The 23,498-nt window shown below is 37.5% G+C and overlaps 1 pseudogene; it reads left to right on the top strand.

Moving 5' to 3' along the window:
• Positions 1-2,134: 2,134 nt before the first annotated feature.
• On the top strand, positions 2,135-4,150 carry LOC143401907 (MAP/microtubule affinity-regulating kinase 3 pseudogene; annotated as a pseudogene).
• The last annotated feature ends 19,348 nt before the right edge of the window (positions 4,151-23,498 follow it).

The following is a 23,498-nucleotide window of genomic DNA, read 5'->3' as shown; positions in this document are numbered from 1 at the left end:
TGTGCAAATCTGGTGGACTCAAATGATACTTGTCTACTAATTGCAAATAGTATGTATTTTGAATTTGTTGTAGCATCTTGATATTGTTGAAAGCTCAGTCCCATAAGGAGGACATGGTTTTGAGAAAAAAGAAAATGAAGGCTTATTGCTTTGCTAACAAAGGAGAAACACAGGAGACTTCTGTCCCAAAGGCTGTGATTCTGCCTATCAGCAGGAACAGGGGGCTTATAAAGAGGTGATTCAAAGGCTACATTCTACATGTTCTCTGTCTGGAGTTGTAATTCACTTGTTAATTTGGGAGAGAGTCATTTCTGAGATCTTCTGGTACCATCCCCAAAGTCTGGATTCCTTCCTTCCTTTGGTGGGTGTGAACTCTAAGAGAGAGAAATCTGCCTGAAATGGGGGGAAAAAAAGATAATCCTGTTTCCCCTGAAATTAGGGAGAAGCAGTGAGAGAAGAAGGGGAAAAAAAATGTATTTTAAAAATGAGTTACAGTGGCAGAGCAGCAAGAGCTCTCTGACAAACACAAGGTGGACCACTTTTACATTGACACCAGATGTGTGTAGCACTATTAGAATATAATGTGTGAAAGCATTCAATATGGACAAGAAGACTGCTATTAACAAGGAAATGCTGCACAAATATGCATGTGCCCATTCTCTCTCTCTCTCTCTCTCTCTCTCTCTCCCTCTCTCTCTCCTGGTAATTAAGAATACAAAGCAATGGTAAACCATTTATTTTACAAGTATTTGATGATTACAAACCATATGCCAGGCCCATTTTTGAATATTTTCTATTTGTTCAAAAAATGACTTAATTTCCAAAAATCATACCAGAGGGTAAGATATAAAATTTCAGCAGATGGAGTGCGGCTGCACTGGAAATTGCATCCAGGTTTATTTTGAGAATGACTCCTAAGTCTTAAGTGGCCACACATGTGACACATTTTATTTTGTGTCTTCACTGATATTAAAAAGCCTATATGTTCAATACCTGAAGTAAATTAATAATCTCCTTTAAAGATACAGGTATTTGGCAGAAATGCAAGACAACTTTTACAAAGAAGAGAGGTGAAACTAGTATTTGCATATTGCGGCCCCTACAATGATTGAATTGAGGAGGTTTGAAGACTTTTGAAAGACACTAGGGAAAAAAAGCAGATGAGCAATACACTAGAGCCTGGGTCCCTGACCTGTTACCAAAAACCTTGGGCCTTGTCCCTGATGGCCATGCAATAATGAGGAGAAGGTTTTGAGATCAAGGTAAAAGGAGGTTTATTGCTTTGCCAGCAAAGGGGAAACACAGGGGACTCCTGTGCCAGAAGATTTGATTCTGCCCATCAGGGAAAACAGAGGGTTTTTAAGGACACTATTCAAAGGCTCCACTCCAGGTGTGCCCTGACCAGGGGTTCCCAGGTGCATGCTGATGGTGTGTTATGATTAGCTAGTTTATCTGGGAGATCATCACTTCCTAGTTCTTCTGGTGACTCTCCTTCCTGTGGAGAACAGATCACTCAAGGTAATCTTGTTCCCTGCCCCCAGGTTAGGGAGGGAGACAGGGAGAAGGGGAAAAGAAAAACATTTCCCTTTTAAAATAAGCAGCCAGGGTTATATTCAAAAGGTGAAGTGGACCACTCTTACAACCCCAGTGCTTCCACCAATCAACTTCACCATTCAAATTGAATTGTCAAGTGTGTTTATGTCCAGCTGAATATTTCTGGGAAAAAAAAAAGTTTTCTTTTTCATCAGGTCTTGACCCCCAAACTGTCAAGTTCCTTAGACAGAGTAAGCGCCTGGGTCCTTGATCCACTTAGGGTGCATATGACCACTCTTTATGCAGTCAGTACCTTTATGACTGCATTGACTGCCTAGGAGACAATAGAATGAGAATCCTAGAAATGAGTGGACCTAGAACCACTCCTCATTTGCCTTTTGGCCTTCGATGTTCCCAGAGCGAGTTGTTGAACTGGGCACGATATTTGTTGGTAAAAGGCAGTTGTGGCTATTTTTTTCCCCAACCCATCTCCAACTCTCTCCTTGTTCCCCCCCCCCCGCCCCCATCCTTGCCTAGCCCTCACCAATCCTAAACTTTCCAGTGACACCGAGACCCATCGATCATCAACTTGGGTCAAACCATGCACCCCTCGCATGGAGCTAGACGGGCAGAAGACACCTCCCAGACCGGGCACTCTGGAGCACAGCGCCCCAAATCCACAGCTTCCTCTGCAGGTGAACAGCCTCGCATTGGAGAGTATAGACTACTGAAAACCCTGGGCAAGGGGGCCTTCGCCAAAGTCATGCTGGCCCGTCACGTCCTCACAGGTCAAGAAGTGGCAATCAAGATCATAGATAAGAGACATCTGAAGCCACAAGTCCTCCAAAAGATGTACAGAGAGGTGAGAATCCTCAAGATGTTAGACCACCCACACATCGTGAAGCTCTATGAAGCTCTGGACTGCGAAAAAGCACTCTGTTTGGTCCTGGAGTACGCCAGTGGAGGGAGAGTTAAGGACTATCTGGTCAACAAAGGAAGACTGCAGGAAGAGGAGGCAAGATCTATATTCCGGCAGATCGTGTCTGCAGTCCAATATTGTCACCAAAAGCAGGTCGCCCACCGAGACCTGAAGGCGGAGAATCTGTTATTAGACGCAGAGATGAACATCAAGCTAGCCGATTTTGGACTCAGCAACCAGTTTACACTTGGGTGTAAACTCAACACGTTTTGCGGCAGTCCGCCCTACGCAGCTCCAGAGCTCTTCCAGGGCATAGAGTACGAGGGGCCCGAAGTAGATGTGTGGAGTCTTGGCGTGGTTCTGTACACCCTAGTCACCGGGTCGCGTCCTTTTGCTGGGGCCAATGTGAGAGAACTTAGAAACAGAGTGCTACAAGGTAGATACCAAGTCCCTCTGTACATGTCAACAGAGTGTGAAAATCTGCTGAAACGCTTGCTGGTGCTCAATCCAACAGAGAGAAGCACCCTGGCCGAAATTATGGGAGACAGGTGGATCAACAGAGGCCTTGATGTCCTCCAACCCTTTGTTGGTCCAGAGGTGGCCATCTCCCACAGAAACATCTCGTTGGCTGAGCTGCAGCCAAGCAGGGTCCTCAGAAAGAGCGCCAGCTGGCCTCCTCACCGCAAAGTGCAGCGAAGCGTTTCCACTCAGAAGCAGACACGGTCCCTGGACCATGCTGGAACTGGGCCATATCCGACCAGCACTGCCCAGAGTCACCTCAGAGAACATCAAATGGCCTCCCAGAAATCCGGTGGCAGTGCTGTGGGAGGAAAGGGAATTTCTCCAGCCAGGCCCCTACCTGGGATCACCACCAGTCCCAAGGAGCTGGAGACTCCTGAATTCAAGAAAATGCCTGCTGCCTACAAGAGCAGCACACCATCTGGAGGGAGGACACTGTGGAGTAAGAACATTTGCCGCAAAACAACCAAAGCAGACACACGTTCAGTGAGCCGGAATGGGCAGAACAACAGCACCTTCCCTGCCCAGAGCCCTCCAGTGACTTCAACCCACAGTGTCCCAAGTACCTCCACCCGGGGCTGCACCTGCTTCCCCAGAGCCAGTGCCCTTCGTCGAATGTTCCACCGCCAGCCCCGGGAATCCCAAACTGCAACACACGAAGGTCCTCTTGCCTCACCCAGCTGCGTCCATCCAGCTGAAGCATTGCCCCAGACTCAAAGAAGAGGCACCACTGGTGTTTTTCCGAAGTTTACATCGAAAATCACAAGAAGGCCTCCAACTGAGTCTGGGAAGACCCCGAGATACGAGTCATCATGTTCAAGTCATCATGTCACTGCTGAGCAGAGGAAGGAGAACCAACAAGCAAAACCTCGCTCCCTGCACTTCACCTGGAGCATGAAAATCACTAGTGCCATGGACCCCAGTGACATCATGAGGGAAATCCGAAAGGTGCTAGATGCCAACAACTGCCAATACATGCACAAGACGCCCTTTCTGCTCTTCTGCATCCATGGAGATGGGTACACCGAGAAACTGGTGCAGTGGGAGATCGAGGTATGTAAACTTCCCAGACTGGCTTTGAACGGGGTCCGCATCAAGCCCAGATCAGGGAAATCGAAGGCTTTTAAAATCATTGCCTCAAAAATTGCCAGTGAGCTCCAACTGGAAGCCAGTCATTAGGATATAAATTAACAGCAACTTGAAGTGTTTTCCTCAACACTGATGGACATATAGAATAACATCTAGGCAGTTGTTGGGAGCAGTGACTAAATTAGGGGGTTCTTTAATTGTCCGGGAGGTGATGCCCCTCCTGGGAATTCTTGATGCAAGGCGCTGGTCAAGACTGCCCAGTTTCTTGGGTGAAGACCTGTTCCACCTGTACCACCCAGGGAGTTATTCAGTTCTTGAGCTTGTGGTTCAGGTGGCAGGGCTCAGCGGTGGAACGTTATGGGCACAAGCTGCCACTCATAATTGGACTGGTCATACATATGACCTTGGTTTTGATGGCTTTGCACAAATTTTCTCACAAAAACACCTTTTAAGTATGAAACTTATATAACAAACGTGTTGAGCTGGCTCCTGACCGTTGCACTCTACCAGAGTGTAATCGACACTCAGTTCCAGCTTTTTCACCCCTTGGATTTCTGTCTTTTCTCATCCCCCATGGCCTCTCATCTGGTTTCCTCAATTAACCACCCTGCAGGTGGCAGCAGATGGGACCCAAACAGGCTATTACACTGTGGAGTGCAATGACCACAAGCCTTCTCAGTGTGATCAATGAAAGGGGTTTGGGGAGAAAGTTTGTGCAAAGCAAGCAAAACAGGGTCATAAATAGGGGCAACCTGATTATGATGACCAGCTTGCTTTGATAAACTTCTAACTCCCACACCTGGCATCCAAACCTCATGGTCAAGAAGTGAAGGACTCCATGAGTGTCACAGAACCTCTGTTTCAACAGATCGTTCCCATAGCAACTGGGAAGTCTCAAGGGGCGCTTTCCCACTGAGAGTTCCCAAGACAGCCTTTGGCTTTGTCACAGAACATTTCAAAAACACTAATCCGCTGCTTCAGAGAGGCTTTGTCATTTCCATCTTCCATCTTCCATCTTCCATCTTGTACATCAGACCTGAAAATCTGAGGTGAAGAACACCACACCTGGGAGTGGAAGCTGGCCTTTACTATGAATGCCCTAAAGTCATGGTAATCCGAAAAAGAAAAAAAGAGAGAAAGCCCCGCATTTGAGACATGCAAATTGCTAACAGCACAGTGCTCCATCAATGGCTTTCATTTCAGAGGTACTCTATCTCTCCTTACATGCTCTCCATTGAATGATCCCAAGACAGCCATTGCCTCTGTCACAGACCTGTAAAGAACCCTAATGCAGTTGCTGCTTCAGACAGTCAGACCTAAATTCATGGAATCCCCGAAATAGAAAGAAACACTTGAGACTTGCAAATACTTAACAGTTTAGTGCTCCATTACTGGGTTTCAGTTCAGAGGTAATCCATGTCTCTTCACATGTTCTCCATGTAATGTGCCCAAGACAGCCATTGTCTCTCTCAGAACATTTCAAGAACCCTAATCCAGTTGCTGCTTCACAGAGGCATTGTCATTTCCATCTTCCACATCATGACTGTAAAATCTGAGGAAAAGAACACCATGCCAGGGAGTGGAAGCTGGCCTTTACTATGAATGCCCTAAAGTCATGGGACACTGAAAAACAAAGAAAGACCCATTTGAGACCTGCAAATTCCTAACACTATAGTGCTCCCTCAATGGCTTTCAGTTCAAAGGTAATCCATCTCTCTTAGCATGCTCTCCATTGAATGTGCCCAAGACATACATTGCCTCTTTCACAGAACATTTCAATAACCCTAGTCCAGTTGCTGCTTCCGGCAGTCATTGTCGTTTCCACCTTCCACCTTCTACATCATGACAATAAAATCTGAGGAAAAGAACACCACGACTTGGAGTGGAAGCTTGCCTGTACTATGAATGCCCTAAAATCATGGGACACCAGAAAAGTAAGGAAGAAAGAGCCATTTAAGACCTGCAAATTCCTAATACTACAGTGATGCATTAAAGGCTTTCATTTCAGAGGTAATCCATGTCTTCTAACAGGCTCTCCATTGAATGTTTCCAAGACAGCCATTGCCTCTGTCACTGATCATTTCAAGAACCCTAATCCAATTGCTGCTTCATACTAGCATTGTTGTTTCCATCTTGCAACTTCTACATCCTGACAGTGAAATATGAAAAAAAGAACACCAAGACTGGTAATGGAAACTGCCTTTACTATGAAAGACCTACATTCGTGGAACCCCGAAATAGAAAGAAACACGCAGTTGAGACCTGCAATACTTAATAGTTCAGTGCTCCATTACTGGGTTTCAGTTCAGAGGTACTCCATCTCTCTTAACAGCTCTCCATTGAATGTGTCCAAGACAGCCATTGCTCTGTCACAGAATCTTTCAAGAACCCTAATCCAGTTACTGCTTCAGACAGGCATTGTTATTTCCATTCCAATTTCTACATTATGATTGTAAAATCTGAGGAAAAGAACACCTCCACTGGAAGTTGAAGCTTCCCATACTATGAATGCCCTAAAATCATGGAACACTGAAAAAGAAAGACCCACTTGAGACATGCAAATTCCTAACAGATCAGTGCTCCATACGTGGCTTTCAGTTCAGAGGTAATCCATCTCTCCTGATACACTCTCCATTTAATGTGCTCAAGAGAGCCATTGCCTCTGTCACAGAACCTTTCAAGAACCCTAATCCAGTTGCTGCTTCACACAGGCATTGTCATTTCCATCTTTCATCTTCTATATCATGACTGTAAAATCTGAGGAAAAGAACACCACACCTTGGAGTTGAAGCTGGCCTTTTCTATGAATGCCCTAAAGTTATTTGACCCGGAAAACAAAAGAAAGAAAGACCTGCTTAAGACATGTAATTTTCTAACAGTTCAGTGCTCCATCAATGGCTTTCACTAGAGAGGTATTCCATCTCTCCTAACTTGCTCTCCCTTTAATGTGCCCAACACAGCCATTGCCTCTGTCACAGAACATTTCAAGAACCCTAATGCAATTGCTGTTTCAGACAGGCATTGTCGTTTCCACCTTCCATCTTCTACATCATGACCTGAAAATCTGAGGAAAAGAACACCACGCCTGGGAGTGGAAGGTGGCCTTTACCTAAAAGTCATGGGACCCTTAAAAAAGAAAGAACGACCCATTTGAGACCCGAAAATTCGTAACAGTTTAGTGCTGCATCAGTGGCTTTCAGTTTAGACATAATATGTCTCTTCCAACATGCTCTCCATTTCATGTTCCCAAGATAGCCATTGCTTCTCTCACAGAAGATTTCAAGAACACTAACCCAGCTGCTACTTAAACAGTCATTGTCATTTCCATCTTCCATCTTCTACAGAATGACAGTAAAATTTGGGGGGAAATACTCCAAACCTGGGACTGCATTCTGGCCTGTACTCTGAATGTCCTGAAGTCATGGAACCCCCAGAAGAAAGAAAGACCTATTGGAGACCTGCCAATTCCTAACAGTTCAGTGCACCTTCATTGGCTGTCACTTCTGAGGTCATATATCTCTACTAACATGCTCTTCATTTAATGTTCCCATGACAACCATTGACTCTGTCACAGAACTTCTCAGAACCCTAATCCAGTTGCTGCTCCACACAGGCATTGTCGTTTCCTCCTTCCATCTTCTACATCATGACACTGAAATCTGAGGAAAAGAACACCATGCCTGGAACTGGATGTCGGCCTTTACTATGAAAGACCTAAAAACATGGGACACCAGAAAAGTAAGGAAGAAAGAGCCATTTAAGACCTGCAAATTCCTAATACTACAGTGATGCATTAAAGGCTTTCATTTCAGAGGTAATCCATGTCCCCTAACAGGCTCTCCATTGAATGTTTCCAAGAGAGCCATCCTCTCTGTCACAGATCATTTCAAGAACCCTAATCCAGTTGCTGTTTCATACTAGCCTTGTTGTTTCCATCTTCCATCTTCTACATCCTGACAGTAAAATTTGAGGAAAAGAACACCATGACTGGGAGTGGAAACTGCCTAAATTCATGGAACCCCGAAATAAAAAGAAACACGCAGTTGAGACCTGCAAATACTTAACAGTTGAGTGCTCCATTACTGGGTTTCAGTTCAGAGGTAATCCATCTCTTGTAACAGCTCTCCATGGGATGTGCCCAAGACAGCCATTGCCTCTGTCACAGAACATTTCAAGAACCCTCATCCAGATGCTGCTTCAGATAGTCATTGTCGTTTCCACCTTCCATCTTCTACATCATGACTATAAAATCTGAGGAAAAGATCACCACACCTTGGAGTTAAAGCCTACCTTTACTATGAATGCCCTAAAGTTATGCGACCCGGAAAACAAAAGAAAGAAAGACCTGCTTGAGACATGTAGTTTTCTAACAGTTCAGTGCTCCATCAATGGCTTTCACTTCAGAGGTAATATATCTCTCCTAACTTGCTCTCCCTTTAATGTGCGCAACACAGCCATTGCCTCTGTCACAGAACATTTCAAGAACTCTAATGCAGTTGCTGCTTCAGACAGGCATTGTTGTTTCCATCTTCCATCTTCTACGTCATGACAGTAAACTCTAAGGAAAAGAACACCACGCCTGGGAGTGGAAACTGCCTAAATTCATGGAACCCCGAAATAGAAAGAAACACACAGTTGAGACCTGCAAATACTTAACAGTTGAGTGCTCCATTACTGGGTTTCAGTAATGGAGAATTACTGAAATTCATTTCAAGAACTCTAATGCAGTTGCTGCTTCAGACAGGCATTGTTGTTTCCATCTTCCAACTTCTACATTATGACAATAAAATCTGAGGAATAGAATACCTCCACTGGAAGTGGAAGCTTCCCATACTATGAATGCCCTAAAATCATGGAACACTGAAAAAGAAAGAAAGACCCACTTGAGACATGCAAATTCCTAACAGATCAGTGCTCCATAAGTGGCTTTCAGTTCAGAGGTAATCCATCTCTCCTGATACACTCTCCATTTAATGTGCTCAAGAGAGCCATTGCCTCTGTCACAGAACATTTCAAGAACCCTAATGCAGTTGCTGCTTCAGACAGTTATTGTCGTTTTCATCTTCCATCTTCTACATCATGACGTGAAAATCTGAGGTAAGAACACCACACCTGGGAGTGGAAGCTGGCCTTTACTATGAATGCCCTAAAGTCATGAGACACCGAAAAAGAAAAGAGAGAAAGTCGCATTTGAGACATGCCAATTCCTAACAGTACAGTGCTCCATCAATGGCTTTCATTTCAGAGGTACTCCTTCTCTCCTTACATGCTCTCCATTGAATGTTCTCAAGACAGCCATTGCCTCTGTCACGGAACCTGTCAAGAACCCTAATGCAGTTGCTGCTTCAGACAGTCATTGTTGTTTCCACCTTCCATCTTCTACATCATGACAGTAAAATCTGAGGAAAAGAACACCATGACTGGGAGTGGAAGCTGCAGTTTCCTATGAATGCCCTAAAGTCATGGGACACCGAAAAAGAAAGAAAGAAAGACCCACTTGAGACATGCGAATTCCTTACAGGATAGTGCTACATAAGTGGCTTTCGTTTCTGAGGAATTAAATCTCTCTTAACAGGCTCTCCTTTTAATGTGCCCAAGATAGCAATTGCCTCTGTCAGAGAACATTTCAGGAACCCTTATTCAGGTGCTGCTTCACACAGGCATTGTCATTTCCATCTTCCATCTTCTACATCATGACTACAAATCTGAGGAAAAGAATACCACGCCTGGAAGTTGAAGCTGCACTTCATTATGAATGCTGTATAGTCATGGAACCCTGAAAAAGTAAGAAAGAAAGAAAGATTCTTTTGAGACCTGCAAATTCCTAACACTACAGTTATGCATTAATGGCTTTCAGTTCAGAGGTAATCCATCTCTCCTGATACACTCTCCATTTAATATGCCATTGCCTCTCTCATAGAACTTTTCATGAACCCTAATCCAGTTGCTGCTTCAGTCATTGTCATTTCCACCTTCCATCTTCTACATCATGACTCTAAAATCTGAGGTAAAGAACACCACGCCTGGGAGTTGAAGCTGGCCTTTACTATGAATGTCTTAGGTTATGGGACCCGGGAAATGAAAGAAAGACCCATGTAAGAAATGCAAATTCCTAACAGGTCAGTGCTCCATAAGTTTCTTTCATTTCTGATGTAATCCATCTCTCCTCACATGTTCTCTGTTTGATGTTCTGTGAACTAACATGTAAGATTGTTACCCGTGCAGATAAATGCTTTTATAATTAAAACTCTGTTGAATGGATTATTTTATCTCTCTTAGGTAGTTCCCTGCTGTGTGTTTCAATTGTTGGAGTATTGTCATAGAAATGTGAATTGTGTTCTGTGGCAGGGGGAAGTATAATTTTGTTAAATAAATTCACATCAAATTGTATTCATTTTTCATAACTTACAATGCCAATAAATTAAATAGCTTAGGAAAGATGACAACTTTTGGAAGAGCTTTGGAAAATATTATTATAAAATAGTTTGGCAAAAAACATAGAAATTTTTAGAATGACACTTTACTGTACAATCTGAGTACTCCATACTCCACAGGAAACATGACTTCTGGGGTGGGAAATTACTTACTCAGGAGTTAGTGTGAGCTTAACTTCTGACAGTTTTGTTTCCTGTATATATGACCTTTGGTCATTTACATTTGTGAGCCTACAAAATGGGGCAAATAATAATACCTGTGACATGGTTCTGATTTGAGATTGAAACATAAATTGCTTCATGCTGTGTCTGGTGCCTTGTAAATATTGTCTAGTATGATCTCTTCCTATTACTAAAATGTCTCTAAAGTTATATTACCATCGTATTTAGAAAATTAATGCAAATGAAAGAGAATACAAGAGGAAAAAGAAAGGGAGACAGATGTAAATGGATCAGCAATATGCTGTTTAAGCAGCAGAGGGGCATATCTTCAAGACTGGCTACAATGAAGATTGAAATGTAAGTTGCTTCATGCAGTGTGTGGTGCCTTATATTATGATTTTATATTATATTATATTGTCTATTATGATTTCTTCATATTGCTAAAAATGTCTCTCAATTCATGTTACCATTGTATTAGAAAATGAAAGCGAATACAAAGGAAAAAGAAAAGGAGACAGACCTCAATGGATCAGCAATGCTTTATTAATCAGTGGAAGGGCATATTTTCAAAAGGAAAATAGAAGCTGACTATAAGAAGGGTCTGAGTTTTATAGGGTTTACCAGGCAGATGATGGGTGAAGTTCGTCAGTTATTTTCTGTGCGCAGGGGGATTTTGGCAGATAAGGAAGATTGTGACCGGTCAGATTCCTCTATTTACTTTTTACCCCAAGGGGTTCTATGTTTTCATTTCCTTCAGTTTTCTACATAGATGTTTACACTTCAAATGTAGCTACAAATTAGGGAGCACATATTCATAGAAAGTACATTTTTACAAAATTATTTATCATATTTCCACCATGATATTATGATTAATCAAAAATTAACTTCTATTAAATGTAGTGTTTAACTCTGTTAAATTCCACAAAATGATTATTTTTGAGCCAGTTCTTTTGGTTAAATCTCAATTCTCTTTTGAAAACTACAACATAGATTTGTTAATTTTAGTAAAAAATAAAATTTGAATATGTATAAGCCTAATAATAATTTTTCCCAAAAGTTTTAGTAGACAATTTATGACTGTTTTACAGTCATGAAAATGTACATAATTGTCATTGAAAATTAGTAGTTATCTAATATCCGAGTGTTCGAGGGTTAAAACAACTCCAAGGTAGCAGATTATTCGGACACAATGAGTATAGCCTTGTCTGTAATTAGTTTATATTTAGTCTTGTATTTGTGACTGTCACTGTTGTTGTTTTTTTTTTCCCTTCTCACTGGGCATGGTCATATTTCTAGAATTTCTATCATTAGAGATCATGCCTGATGAGATGTAAACTGAAGTTACTGCCCCCAAATCATTTTATTATTCTGAGGTGATAGAGAGAAAGTAAAGAGAGAGAGAGAGAGAGAGAGAGAGAGAGAGAGAGAGAGAGAGAGTCTTGTGTATTTTTATATAATTCCAAGGTTCTGGACATTAAAAGTAAGATGTGTGAAGTGCTAATTAACATGTTTGATCATAGGCATTGCCACAAACAGATGGGGAGATTTGTTTTATTTTCCAAGCAAGCACACATATAAATGTATTAACATACAATCATATTCTTGATAGATTTGGAAGGAATATAGGGCTGATATGCGAATGGGTGGACTGGTCCACTCCACTCTCCTATTGGAGAGGTAAAACTGATTCTGTGTATTTTCATGCAAACTTAAAATATGGTTACAATTAAGTAGGTTTTGTGTTTATTTTCTTTTCAGAGTGCATTTGTTCTCTGGTCTGAATATGTTTTCTCTCTGTTAAAGAGAAATGTGAGATGAGTTGAAGTTAATGCAGATTATTTGAACAAGGACAAAGATTCTAGAACTATATAGCTTTCCAGACTGAAGCTGGTTTGGAGTGCCTCACACCATCACATGTGGTGCGCTGTATCTATAGTGAGAGAAAGCAACCTACAGAGCCAAGCTGACTGGCTGCACTCAGCAGTCTTACATGGGCATAGTTGACTAACTATTTGGTAATTTGTGACTGTCTAAAGCTCAAGTGCTTACACAAAAATATAGTTTTATATTACTTTTTATATTACTTTGCAGTTTTTTTTACATAATAAGTTAGGTTGCCGTCATTAATGCATGGAGGCAGATTTGGGCCAAATTTTATCCCCCAATAAAAAATAGACTTAGGCCAAACTTCACAACATCACCAACCCATGCGGGCCAAATATTCCAAACCTAGAAATAATAAAGTGTCATTCATACCAGCTCTCTGGGTGGTTTGTGAGCCTGTGGGCCAAAATTAGCTTGTTTTCTATCCAGTAACTCTCAATGGAAACACACAAAAAGACCTAGATTAAGGGAAGGATTTAGAAAATGCATTTCACTATTAACTAAGAAGGACTTGTGCCTTATTATATTAAAATTACTTAGGCAAGATAGAGATGATTAACTTGTATGTCAATGAATACTCTTCAATCTAGAGTTGTATTACAAAAAATAATGCTTGCTATCTATTCACACAAGTTAAAAACTGATTTTAGTACACATATAACATGACTACTAATTGTCAAGGCTCTTACACTGTAGTTCACATGTAAGATGGCATTGGCTATAAATCTTACTATTTTAATGGATTCTTTGAGTTCTGTGATGCCTTGTGGAATTTTAAAAAGTATGTTGGTTTTGACAACATGTTCAAACCTCAATTGTCAAACCTTAACTGTCTCTTATGAATGAAAGAGTACTACTTATTTCATTATTTGAGCTTTCATTTTAAACTTTTTTTCAAATGAAATTATGAAAAGGTTAGTGTGAGTTGTGTAGTTTTGATAACCATTCAAGCTGCTCTTTGTATACAAGTTTTATTTATCTGTTTAGGTTATTGTCCATTCATTATTTTCTGTATTTGAAGCAAAATATGTTGAGTTTTATTAGGATTCTTTTAAAAAAAACACTCTTTCCATGTCAACTGGATTATTAGCAATAATAAAAATGCTATTCTGATATATTTATGTGTTCTAGGATTAAAGTCATTTGCTTGAAAAAATAAGTGACAGAAAGAAAGAAACTTGTAAGTATCAAAAACCTGAGTTTGAATTGTATGCCTCTAGCTTAATAGGTGTGTAATTGCCTGGGTTACAGTTTCCTCATTAGTAGATTAAAAATTATAACAAAATAGCATGCTTTGTCTCATGTTATGAGGATCAAATCAGAGATTTTAAAATGCTTCTTAAACCAAAAACCAATCTGCATATGCAGTCTGATCTCTTTATTCAGATCTTTTTCAAGTAATGGTTTTATTTTTGTGTAATGACTAAATATCAGGTTCTTTAAACCTTCTTGACATATTTTTTCTTAGTCTCACATTGGTTCTTTCAAAATGGATGGCTGCAGTTAGGAGGGCAGTTGTTGCCTAGCAACAGCAGTTCCTGAATGACCTCTTTAGCAACATAGCTTTTGGACACAAGTATGCACTACTAAACTACTGTTCACATTCACCAAACAAATTTGTAACTTCTGCAGCTAATCATGTGAGGATTTGATGACCATGACTAAGGACCTACATGGGTTAAAAACTTTAAGAATTTTTCTTTTTCTAGAAATTAGATTTTACCTATCTGTTGTATAACAGTTTATTATTTTGAACTGACATCCCTTTTGTTTACCCTGTTCATCACAAAGAGCTAATGTCCTTGTATTTCACAAACATCTACTAAAGTCTGTTTTCTATATACCTGGCAAGTATCCAGCCTTACTAAATTCACACTTGTAATAATAACAGTAGCCTAAGCATAGGTTTTGTTTAAGCTGGCAAATAATTACCCTGCATGATAGACCTGTCAACAGACCCTTTATTAATAAATTTGTTAATGGTTTTTTGCTGTTTATGAAAATGATCAAATTGGCTTTTGCCCTCACATAAGCCTCTAGTTTTACTAAATGTCAAAGTATTCATGTGTATTAGTATCAGTTGGTTAGAAAAAGTCCTTTCATAATTTGAGAGTAGGGGATAATACTTGCATTTTTTAGGTTCTGTTAAAGCACATTTTTTTTTTCTTAAAGTAACTATGTGAATCACTGAGTGTTCAGGCATTTGGAGGAATCAGATATCTCTCAGTAATCAGCCTTAAAATAGTTTTAACAGTTCACATTAGAGCTAATTAGTTTGTGACTATGTTAATTGCTGTAGGACTAGCTAATTGTTGTGCTGGGATTATTTCTTGTTATTTTCCAGTCTTTGTTCTTTTCCAGTATTATGAGGCAATCATAATATTCATTGGTAGAGCCTGATGTAATACTGTAGACAAATGATACCTCAAGTTTTGGCATTTGCTCTTTAACATCTTATTCTTTGGCATTAGCAAGATGAATGGTTCCTTGAGACCTGAAATTCAGGATATTAACTTTAGTTTCTAAAAAGAGAGACCAGTTAAAAACTAAATCCATCTGAAGTGTTTTTTTTTCTCTTTTCTCAAGCCATCATATGACTTTTTGAAAAACAAAATCTTATTTATCATGTGTAAAGTCTTGTTTTCCACACAGTACTTGAGGCAAGTGTGTGCAAATTATTTTTCCTGTCACCTACTGTCGTATTTCCAGGTGCTTCTTCAGAAACAAAATGGTTGTAAGAAGCAGAGACTTGAGGGGAGGGAGGATTGGGAATGGTGTTTCAGAGCTTGTAAATTCTTAATATTGTTTGTCACAAAGTAAAAAGTTTGCAACATTGCTATCTCCCTAAGGCATGCACATCTCTTTTCAGTCAACAATGCCAAATATGTTTTCTCTAGAAACTTCAGTAGAAAACAATATGCAACTCAACTAATACCAAACATTATTTTTAGAGAAATAAACAAAAGGTATAAAAATCAATTAATGGTTGTAACCATTTTGAAAGATGTGTTATTTCACGATAAATAGGGGAACACAAGCAAAAATAGTTACATAGTTATAACCCACAGATTGGCAAAGATGTAAAATTCTAACAATATCAAGGATTGAGGTTTTCTGGAAAACAACTGCTCTTTGACAGACAAAATGTATGCAGTAATTTTAGAGGCTATAAACTGAAGATGTACATACTGTGAGGAGTAATATCAATGCTGGGTATCTGCAAAAGAGATTAATCATCTGCCAAGAGAGATGGGAACATAGATGAATTGGAAACAGATTAAATGCTCACCAAAAGGTTAAATGTTGCACATAAAAGTAACAACCACTTGCATGATTCAGCAGGAATAACAAACTGCAAGATCATATTTTCACAGAAATTAGAGGTAATTGATGAAGTGATAAGTATATAAAATGTGAGGGTACTGTGTTTAAAGAATAAAAGAATTGAAAGTGTATTTAGGAAATAAGAGCCTGTCAAAGTTCATGGAAAACTCCTGTTTTTAAAAGGATCTAATAGAATTTCTAGAATTCAAAGGAGTACATAGCAATTGAATAAAGGCAGAGTTAAAGATGTAATTAGTAAAATGGAAGATAGGGCAGAGAAAATTAGAATGAAGCTATGAGAGACAAAGATATGGAAGGAATTAAGATGAGATTAGAGCATAGAAGATGATAGTGAAACTAAAAAGGTTCCATAAGAAAACAGTAAGGGTAGAAGGCTGGTATTACATGAGATAATAAGTACTTTCACTTAGAACTTGTTAAGGTCTCAAGTAAGTCCTCAGATTCAGAAAGGCTCGAACATCACAAGCCCAATAATTAAAGAAGAATCCACACTTAGACAACCCATAGCAAAACTGAAAAACCCAGCAGAAAAAAGTAGGATATTAAAGTCAGAGAAAAAAGATAAAACGCCTAGAAACTGTGAACATCTCAACACCAGTAGAAACTGAAAAATAATGGTAATAATCTCACGTGCTGAGAGAGGATACTCAGCTCATAAGTGTAAATTCAGAAAGATTACCTTGCAACAAAGACATTGGAATAAAGATGTTGTCAAACAATAGGCATTTTTTGTTATCCATAGACTCAAAATCTCACAAAGGAAATTTTGCACTTTTGAAAGGTGGCATTTCAGGGAGAAAGAAGAAAAATGACCACAGGTGCAGAATACAAAAGGAAAATGTCAACAAATAAAAATTTAAAAATTGAGTAATCTAAATAAGCACTATTTGTATAAAAATAATAAACATCTAACTTGGGAAGTTACAATCAAGCTACAACTGAAATCCTAGAAAACAGTGTAGAAGTTAGGAGAGCAGGGATATTAGTTAAAACATTCTAAGTGACTTATATTTTTTTTCAGAAGACAGAGCTACTGGTTGTCCTTGAATTTTATTCAGATTTAAATATCTTTGGTATTCATTTTAAAAATTAAATATCTTTGGTATTTGTGGACATATCTTTGGTAATCATTAAAGGAAAATAGAATGATGAATTCTGAAAAAGAAAAACAATCAATCCAAACAAGGCGAGAAAATTGATAAAGGAAAAAAATGAGACTAATAGAAAATACAAATTTAGATGATATAAATGAATACAAGTGAGTGATTAATAATTCTTGTAAATGGTATCAATTCTATAAAACATTTATGGTCAAAAATCAATTTTGAGTTGATTTGTATAAAAGATATAGCGGAAATAAAAGCACATGAAGGCAGGCTTAACATAAGTGGATAAATATAAGGAATAAATCAAATAAGATAGCTCTTAGAACAATACAATATTTATAAAATAGATTTTTCCTTCTTTAAAGTTTTTATTTTTTTGTATAATTTTTTATTTGATATATATATATGTATATATATATGTATATATATATGTATATATATATTACAGTAGAGTATGTTTGACACTCATACATCAAGTGTACCTTAGTCTAATTAGGATCCCATTCTTGTGGTTGTACATTATGTGCATTTTTACTGGTGGTGTTTTCATATATGAATATGGGAAAGTTATACTCTATTAATTCTACTGTCTTTCCTATTCCCATTCCCATTCCCTTCCCTTCATTCCCTTTTGTGTAACCCACTGAACTTCTATCCTCCACTCCACACCCCTTGTTGTGTGTTACTTTGTGATGCTAGGTCTCGAACTTTTGAAACATATTTTTACTTTGTCAATATGCTTCTATTAGGTTTGGCCCATGAGAGCAGTAAGGGGAGTCTGGACAATTTTGCTGAAGTATGTTATTTTAGCACTTTATAATGTGATTTAGACATTGGTTTACAGTGGCTATTTAGGAACTCGCTCAAATTTTCATCTGAGTCCCCATAAAAATAATGAAACGATAGAACCTCATATTTTCATATGAAAATTCAGAATGTATTGCCCTATTGTTGGAATCTAAGAGAAATTGTTTTTAACTGATTTCAAGACTAATGAAATAAGAACAAAGGGCAATTGATGGTTTAGTCATGGTCTGCAGGCAAGGGAGGACTCCATCCCATTGATTTATAGAATATTTGGTTCTTTGTCCCATAACTCTATAGTGATATAGGGAAGAAATTTGATGTTATTTTTATTCATGATCCTTTACAAATTGGCTGTTTTTTCCTTCCTGAAAGCATTTGAATTATTATTTATATTTAATATTCTGAAATGATTTATCAATTTATTTTACAATAATTTATCTGGATGTCTTAATTTTCCTTATTCTATTTACAAGTCACAATGTGGTCATTTCTTATCTAAATTCATGTATAACTTCAGTTCTACTATATTCTTACCATTATTCTTTAGAAAATTCTCCTTCATTTTCTTGTTTTGTTATTCTTGTTAGTTGGATATTGAACTCCTTAGTTGGTCTTATTCCCTGAATTGTCACTGTTGGATCACCAGTCACTTTTTTAAATTAATTTTTTCACACATACAATGTCAGTTATCTTTAATGTGTATTGTTTCTTGCATATATATTTGTAATTAAAAACAATATTTGTAGAGATACTAGCTGGTATCTGTCTTCTGCAGGCTTTCCCAGAAATGAGAAAAAATATCTCAAATTTCAGAATGTGCTAAAGCAAAACTGCCAGGGCATTTTCTTTCTTTCTTTGAAGATAAACAACGTTTTTGGTTGTATTTAAAATTCTGTTACTTTTCTCTTTTTTGCTAAAGGGATAGATAGTTGCCTGGCAATCATTCTATATACTAAAGTGGAAAGTTCCATTGTTTAATACTCATTATTCAAGTGTTCTACTTTTCCTAACCATGTTCTTTCAAATTGCTGCTTCAAACTATTTTTTCCAGGATCTACTCAGCTACTTCCATTCCTGTATGCCCATTTTTAGTAGGTGGATTTCTATACTATATACCAAGTACCATTCTTCTATGTGATATCTTATAGAAATTTGAAGTCATATTATCTATAATTTTCTCCATAGTAATTGCCAATATTTGGGTTCATGTTCAAATAATGTCTTTTCATTCCTAATACAACATTCCTAACGCAGTGTCATAAGCGTCTACCTCTCTCTGTCAGCTAAAACTTCCCTTTGTCTCCAGAGAGTTCTACATAATAATCTAGTGCAAATATGCCTCTATGATGTTTAAAAATTTATCTCAAATCACCACCAACTATAAAATTAAATGTGTACCTTTAATTTAGTCAGTAGAATACCTAAAAATATATTACCAACATGATACCTGAGTATGCTTTAAATAGTTTATTTCATTTATTTGACTATGTTTTTTCTGTCTTTTCCAGACCATTTTCCTCTGAGGAAAGAGCCATGTTTTATTTACCTGTGTATCTTAGTGCTAACATAAGTTTTGGCACAAAATACTATTTGAATAATCTATTCAAGGAACCTTTTGAAAACCCATACTGTAAGTTCTGGATATATAGGTTTAAACAAGACACACTGAATTAATAGTCTCATAGATAGTTGTCATTTTTATCACCTTCTATCCATTTACGTCCTGACATATTGTGGTTGTGCTTCACCATTTTTATAAAACATCGAGAATATTCAGAATTCCATGCCTTCTACATTCCATTATAGTGGTTAGGATTTCTAGTAATTAATAACCAAAATCTTTGTGATACCTTGACATCTGGGACTTTGGGAGGGCCTTAAACAACCTAACTTCAAGATTCTCTTTGTATTTTGCTTTCACAAATGGGTCCCCTAGCTATTAAGCCCTAGTTTTCAAGAGACTGGGCATAGTTGCTGCTTGTCTCTGAGTAGTAGGTTTCAGTTCCCTGAGAGCTAGCCATGGAATCATTTGAATAAGCCAATCAAAGTATCCCACAGTAACCAGGGGTAGGGGACGGCCCACCATTTCAAAGCTACAATGCCTGCCTTCACAGTCCCCAGTTGTTCACTCTGATCCCAGGTGGTGAGGGTCCTCTTCCTCCTGGCTGTGAATCCCTGTGACTAAATGTAGCTTTTGATCTCATCTATCCAGTCAGTGCTTTGTGCATGTGTGAAGTTATCTCTATTAACATAGAACCTTCTTTGTCCTGCTTCTTTATCAATGATGTAAATAGGAAATGACTAAATGATTCCTCTGCTAGAAAATTTATATCTTTCCTTCTCTACATTTGACAAAGCAAAGGACTTACCAGACTAAAGTGAGTTCATTTGTGAAGATTTCCCAACTTTTTACTGAGATATGTCATCTTCTTCATTCTTGCTCACTTTTATTCAATTTTCTTGTACCATGATATAATTTTTGCTAATGTGCATTGTCTTCTTCTATACACTGAGCATCTCAAAGGGGAATTTTTGTTTGTTTCCCTAGTAACTAGTAAAATTCACAGTACTTAAGTGTTTGTTCAGAATTATTTGCCAGAAAAGTTAATATATTCAAATATATTTTTTAAAAACTGTGACAGCAGCCATTTACAACCCTTACACTGGGGGTCAATCTTTTATGGAACTTATGATTTAGTAAAACTTGGCAATCTAAGATTGCAAGTCATGGCAAGGAAAAGCCAGATAAGTTCCTTATATAGTTGATGCACATAAGAAAATATACATGAAATAATATGACTAACTTGGAATGTCTTACGTACAATTGTGTACTATTTTAGAGATTTCTTTTTTATGATGGAATGCTGACATAACTAATTAAAAATAATTTTCAAATATCAACTAGGAAATACCATGTTATAAAAACATATCTCAAACAAGCAACTAGATGCTGAAAGGTCTAGTAGATTTAGGCAATATAATTATATTGAAATTGCTGAGGAACTATTTAAAGTCAAATGTGTGACAATCTCTCCTCCATTCAAATTGCTTCATTGAGTGAAAATAGTAGGAAGCCATTGAAACTTTCCATCATTATTTCTTAACATCTTATTAAATACCTAATAAATAATGGAATGCAGACTAGACCAAGTGGCATATTGTTAAATTCTTGCACTAAATTTTCTGAGACAAAGTCTTGGAATGTGTGTTCTACTGATAGATTTCTATATACCTCAGTAAGTAATGCAATTTACCAAAAGAAGAAGTAAACTTATCCATGTGGTGTTTGTTTTGAGTTATGGGTTGCCTGTTTTCTTATAGATGAGAGAGAAAAAGAAAAATGGAATAGAAATATGGACAAATGGTAGGGAAAAGAAGAGACAATGAGTGATTGATTAGTAGAAAGTACAACATTCCTCTGACTTTCAGCAAGAGAAGTACAACATACATAATTTTAGATAATGGCAAGAGAGAAAACATTTTATTGACATTATACACAAGAATCATTCTTAGGTGGGAAATAACATTTCATAGTGATATATTAATTCACAGCCCATATCTATTAGACTTAGCAATGTCTAATTGCATCAAGTAGCTATTGCTATGAAATACATTGTTTGAAAACTCCTGGCATAAAACTGCAATCATTTATTTAGCTAATGGTTTTGCAATGTGAAATTATGGGCTGGGCCTAGCTGGGCCTAGCTGGGCCTAGCTGGGTAGTTTTTCTACTTGGCTTGGCTCCCTCATGCTCCCTCAGTTTTTCTCATCTTGACTGAATTTTTTTTTTTTTCATATTTCTGGGGCTTTTTGTAGGATACCTAGGATGAAGCTCTAGTTCACACATTCTCTTACTGCCCAGCAGATTAGCCCAGGCTTATTCATTTGGTGGCTGAGCAGAGAGCCAATAGAGAAAGAAGCCTGTAAGTTTTCTGGAGGGTCTTGTCCCGGATGGGATACACTCTCACTTGTACTGCATTGTATTTGCCCCCCAAACCATAAAGTCATCTCAGATGCAAGGAAAAAAGTTACACTGCAAAAGATGTAGGTATAGAGAGGAATTAAGAATATGATCCTTATTGCAATTTGTTACACAAATATACTAAAATGGAGACTTTGAGAACTAAGTTCTGGGAACAATGATGATGAAATATTTTTAAATCAGAAATTCTTTTTTCTCTTAAAATTTGATCAGTATTTATTTTAGATTTTTATTTCTACTGTTTTTTTCCTTGAAAGTATTGATGAAATGAAAATAGTCAATTTTGCTGAAAATATAAATAAACTAATTTGAAAGGGAATGTAAATTAAGCTGCCAGACTAAGTTATACAAGTTCATGGTCTTGAATTGATGTTATTTTAGCTATATATAAATTTTCCAGCTGTTAATCTCTATGTAGTTCATAGGTTAGAGCATTTGAATATAAATCATTTAGTGATAAATTTGGTATTTTATTAATATTATTAAAATAATATTTAAAAGGTTAAATTAATAACATTAAAAGCCATAAAATCAATTTTAAGTATATTTGTTATTAGAGAATAAAATTGATAGGTTCACTTCATGATTGGTAAAGGAGATAATGTTTTGTCTTAAAATTGTCATGATGTAGCAAAAAAATAAATAAGACTAAGTTCTATGCCACTCCCTATTATATAGTGAATGATCAGCATCAATCAAGGTTGTTAATAAAACATAAATTAGATAAAATTTCTGCATAATTTCTGCAATGTGTCCTAGACTACCATTCTCAGTTTCATAAGATAAATATTGATTTTAGGATCAGAAAAGCGAGAAATCGTGCAAAACATTTTCTAACTTGGTTTCTCACATCCATAGAAAATTACTATAATACTTATTTTTAGTAATCTGTATTTATATATTGGAGACTAAATAAACGGATGCTAAAATGAGTTAACCCTAGAGTACAGATTTTTTTTTTTTTTAAGAAAAGTTGACTTTGACATGATTTGCTGAAGGTGGGAATTCCAGTAAAGATACTATTATAATATTTTATGTAAAATGGTCACTATATTGTTCCCTGAAACAATAATAGAAGGTAGAACAATGCAATTGCTTTTATCTAACCTAAGTTTTAGTGTGTGCCATTGCTGAAAATTATGTTTAACTTGAGCACTGAATAACAAATCTCCTACTAAATGGAGACACAAATTTAGTTTAAGCTTTAGATTCAGTGAAATATAGAAAGCTAAATAGGTTTTCCTTATCTCAATACAAATCTAAAAAATATTTAGAGGAATAGCTGATTTGAATGATAGTGCATTCCCCCACCCCTTCCCTCCAAATTAAATGGGCTATTTGGTCATTGGCACAATCTATGGGCTGTTGTTTTTGGAAACTAACAGGAAACATTGGAATTCATTGAGGTTTCAACCATAGGTATGAGTCTAGCATTTAGTTGCACTGAATTTTTCTCATGGATTTAATAGAAAATATTTTAATTTCATAACCTGCCAACGTTGATGTCTCAATATGAATGAAACACTTGGGTAAGTCAATTTCTTTTTCAAGTCTACACATTTCTGTATTTTGGTCATCATTTTAAGTTTTGTTGTCCAATTAAGTAAAACTGAATAAAGGATTTTTCTTAAAAATCAATAAAAAGCCAAAATATAGCTATTTTGGTGGACAGAATGTTAAATTATCATATTGCCTCCAAAAACTTGTTCTAAGCTTAA

Source organism: Callospermophilus lateralis, chromosome 6 (assembly GCF_048772815.1).
Source record: "Callospermophilus lateralis isolate mCalLat2 chromosome 6, mCalLat2.hap1, whole genome shotgun sequence".
Classification (NCBI taxonomy): domain Eukaryota; kingdom Metazoa; phylum Chordata; class Mammalia; order Rodentia; family Sciuridae; genus Callospermophilus; species Callospermophilus lateralis.
The sequence above is the reverse complement of the archived record's forward strand: the minus strand, read 5'-3'. Positions and strand labels throughout refer to the sequence as shown.